Source organism: Meleagris gallopavo, chromosome 6, assembly GCF_000146605.3.
Source record: "Meleagris gallopavo isolate NT-WF06-2002-E0010 breed Aviagen turkey brand Nicholas breeding stock chromosome 6, Turkey_5.1, whole genome shotgun sequence".
Classification (NCBI taxonomy): Eukaryota; Metazoa; Chordata; class Aves; order Galliformes; family Phasianidae; genus Meleagris; species Meleagris gallopavo.
Genome location: NC_015016.2, coordinates 27,151,480 through 27,155,995, shown reverse-complemented (window position 1 = coordinate 27,155,995; position 4,516 = coordinate 27,151,480). Strand labels below are relative to the sequence as shown.

General features: G+C 40.8%; 1 protein-coding gene across 1 annotated transcript in view; it reads left to right on the top strand.

Moving 5' to 3' along the window:
* Nucleotides 1–4,516, top strand: part of MEOX2 (mesenchyme homeobox 2) — a 59,055-nt gene that overhangs the window by 1,078 nt on the left and 53,461 nt on the right. The window lies entirely within an intron of this gene.

The window sequence follows — 4,516 nt, the reverse complement described above, 5'->3', positions numbered from 1 at the left end:
GCCACGGGGCTGCCCTCGGCCGCGTTCTCGGAATGTCCGTCATTAAGGGCAGCTTTATTAGGGCCACAGGGGGGGAGAAATAAAAAGGAAAAATCAAGCACGTGATAGCGCATGAAGTAGTGAAGGTGGCGGCGGCGGCGGGAGGAAAGTTTCCATCCGACGGGGTGAGAGCTGTTCGTAGTTTCGGTGAGGATTTTAGCATCTGGCCCCGCGTCTCCCTCCCCCTTGTCGACCCGCCACCTCTGCCCCAAACGTGGGGACAGGACGCGCTCGGTGCATTCGCCCTGCCCGCGGGCTGCGGCATTGCGGCACTGCCGAGGGAGATCGCAGCGTGGGGCTGCGCGGGCCGGTCCGAGCCTTTTGCACCCCGTGTGTAGGATCTGGCTATTCGTGAGGCTCAGTGCTCGGGAAGGGACAAAAGCTGGGGTCCGTCAGCCAAACGGGTGAATGAGAGCTTTAGAAAGTTGTTGGTGCCGGGGGCAGAGGGAAGGAAGGAGCTGTCTGACTTTTCACAACACCACAACTCTTGCTTAGAGATGAGGAGAAAAACATATAGTACCGCAGTTATTTTAGGAGGGTGATTTGGGAGCTCTGGGTGCACAAAAGCCCTGACATAATTTCTGCTTAAACCGATGGAGCCTAGCGAGGGCAGCTCTGACTGAAGGTGCACGGTGCAGGCGATGCGAAGATGGCACACACAAACCAAAGGGCCGTCAGGGATGCAGCGAGGGGGCAGTGGGCACTTGGAAAGGAGGACCGCAGTGCTCTGAGAGCTCCAGAGCAGGCGTAGTAAATTGTTTGTTATCAAGGAAGAGAAAGTGAAAGGCTTTTCCACATAGCTGTGGAGTTCCCAATTGAAACCATGATCTCTTGCAGTCAAAATGTTGTTGGCTCGGTAGAGTGGTGAGTGATTGGAACCGTTTAGGAAAATGACCCTGAAGGATACCATCGTTACATTAATAAATTATTTTTATTTGTCATTCAGGATAGGCTTAGTTGAGTTTTATCTTATGTAGCTGGGCTGAAGTCTTCCAAGAATGAAAGCTGTACTTTGTCAAACAGCGGTAGTGAATTCCATCGATGCATCTTCCTTATACTTTATGAAACAAAAGGAATGGTCAGATTTTTGTGAGGCAGATGAGGAGTGCTACAATTTGAGTCCCTGTTACTACTGAAAAATAATTGGATGCCTGTTGGTGTAAGGATTTATTGTATTTGTCAGCATACTTAAAGCTGAAGCGAAAAAAGGAAATGGGTTCCCTTTCACTGTCAGGGAAGTATCTGTATTGCTTTCTGTTTATTTAATTTTGTGATGACAAAAAAAAAAAGCAACACTGAGGAATGTCACAGATTGTATCCTGTAGGGATTGGAGCCTTCCGTTGGATTTAGTGGACACGAGTGGGAGCCTCGAGTTGTGACTGTGCTTACACTGATCGCGCTGTGCTCCACACATCACTTTCTGAGACTTTCAAAAGACCAAAGCAGGTAACTGCTGATTGCCCCCTCCTTTCTTCGAGGAAGAAAACATTCTGTCTATTCACACAATGAGGAACTTCTAGAACTGAAAATAGGCACCTTCTGACAGCAGCTGGGTAGCTGCAATGTCTTTGGTTTTTCCTCAGAAAAAGTCAGAATTTTGGACCAATCATTTAACCCCACCCCTTTATTAATCCTAAACTCTGATGCTACTTAATGCCATCCTAATGTATGGCAGAAAGAACTGTTGTTAAGTCGCTGTATTTCTATATATGTAATCCATAATTGCCTCTCATTAAATTAAAAATCACTCCCTTTATTTCTCATTAATCTGCTTTTTTAAACAAATGGCCATGCTTTAAAGCATTTTATCCCCCCCTTCCCCAATTTTTGGTGACAGATTCATCACACTTGGAACCACTTCAATAGGCGTTTGTATAAAATCCTTATAGTAAATAACTAAGAAGTAAAGAGAGACTGTTTAAGTTTCACTGCCAGTATTCTGAGACAATTATTAATGCTCCTGCTTATTTACAGATATATTTCCTGCTCTGAAGCATATCGCATAAAGCCACAGAATGTTCAGTGTTTTCTTGAGTGCTGAATCTGTTTTGTACGTCAGATGTGCATTAACCTTAGGCCACCCCTTCCTTGCACTGCACTGCTTTCATCCCAGCATTACCAGATCAGTAACGATGATTCATAAAACCAAGTTTATAGATTGTTACAAGAAAGTGAAACGTCAATGGTACTTGTGTCATTTATCTCCCAAACTAGTAATTGTTGCTTAGCTGTGTAGATACTCCGAAGAAGTATCTTCTTTACCAGAAGCAGTGCCATTTTTGCTTACTTGTTATAATGGCAGAAGGATAACTTTTTCAATTAAGAAGGGACTCCAGAGGGTAGGCAAAATATTGGGCAGTGAGCTGTGTGCTTGTTCCCGTGCTTGCTCTTTTTCCCTGCAATTCACATCTTGCAGAGGAATGGGAGGAGAGAGCCACTGTTTGCGCTACGCTTTGTTACTCTTTTGTTTGAAAGCAGAAAGCCAGGTGAAATGTGCTTTCATAGTATTTCTGTGTAATCTGTCTGATTTACAGTTGTCTTCTGCCTAACCCAGGTTTTAGAAATACCCTTAGACGCTATTGACTCGGCAGCTACAGGACAGGGTGACACTGCCAACTCTTCTTGTTATAAAGGACTGGGAAACACTGCTTGCTTAGCCATCGACTCATGCACACTACAGCTGTCAGTGTCTCTGTGTTCTACAGTCACTCTCACTGTCTTAGGACATTCCTCTCAACCTGCATATGCCAGCAGTGACTCAGTAGATGTGCAGGCAAGCTGGAAGGATGCGCTCAGGTCTATAGACACAAGATTTCTGCAGTGAGTATTGCCATCTGCAGCCTTCCCAGCTCAGCTCTGCTTATGGTAAGGATGGTGGAGGAAAGGGACGATAGTAAAACTGAGGATAGGTTGCAAGTAAATTCACTTATTTTGAAGCACACTAATGGTCAGGATTATCTGTGTGCTAATGAGGTGCAGATGAAAACCATGTTGAGTGTATGAAAAACATATTTTTGGAGCGCTTTCTTGCTTTGTGTTGTGAGTTGTTCTGTATGGTATATTTTGATTTATTATTATTATTTTAATTTCTTCCCTTCTCATTAGCTGCTTGTGACTTTTAAGGCCATTTTCTTTCTGTTTTTTTTTTACTTGTTTTTTTTTTTTTTAAAATTTTGTAGTTAGGTTTTGTTTCTTGAGAAGATACAGTACACATCAGATACAAATTACTACTGTGATTGTCTCAGTTGGCTTAGTTCAGTCCCAGATTTGCTAAAACTTTGCTCAGGAGAAAAGCCTACACAGAAATGAAATCTGATTTTACTGAGAAATGCAAAAAGAAAGTGAACGTGTCTTGAGAAAACCTAAAATTCAGTACCGAGCTGCAAAGATTAGGGGAGCGTGAGTCCTACTGAAGGAGCTCTTCTAGGCATTGCTACTACTCAAACATGGAATTGTGATAGATAAATAGATATATATGTTAATAGAAAATTTGATTCTAGTGAATGAAAGTTTAACGTAATTAAACACACCTCCAGACATGAGAAGTCTTTTTTTTTAAATATTTTTTATTTTTTATTTATTCTTAATTTGACGTGGAAAAATGTTTCTATATGGCATAATTTTCCAATGGAAGGCTAGCAGGTAATAATATCCATTCACATTTTTACTGCATTTACAATAATGTCATATAGAAACACAACTGTTAAACCTACAAAAACATTTCAGGAATCCAGTGTTTCAGTGGCTATTCTGCTGGGTTTTGTTCATTGAGAAATCACGCAAAAAGAAAACAGTACTCTTTTCTCCAGTGTTTCAACATCTTTTATAATCTACCTATTCTCAACAAGCATGCAGTAAAAGTAACATCTCCAGAGAATTTATTTTAAACACAACTAAATACCATAAATCATACGCACTTGTTTGAAAGCAGGTCATTTTGATAAATGATTGCAAATACTGTGAAATCATTGGTTTTGAGGACTTCTGATTGGTTTCTGAAACACATCAGTAAGAAAAATGAGCTACACACTTGTAGTCAAAAAGAACTGTGCAACTGATTCATCAACGTGTCTGTGCTTTTCAGCATGGTTGTAAAAGGAAGCAGGAAAAATATATAATAAAGCACAGTTTTTCTGAAAAGAGTTAATTTGTTTGGTATCCATTACCAAAGCATTGCTTACCATTGTACAGGAAAACAACAGCAACCAAGAAGACATTGTAGATTTAATAAATGAAGCAAGTTCCAAATGTGGTGGACAACAATAATGATCTTAGGAGAAAAAGAGTAAGATTGATTGATTAGCAAACATTGGGTTACGCTGTGGGGTACTTGCTCAACCATTTACCTTATGAAAATTGCTATACATTCATATTGCTCTTGAGAAATACAGTCTTCAAATTTTTAGATCTGTAAACATTTCAAACACTGTTTTACTGGTAGATTTAAAAAAAAAAAACAACCTTTTTTCCCATTGC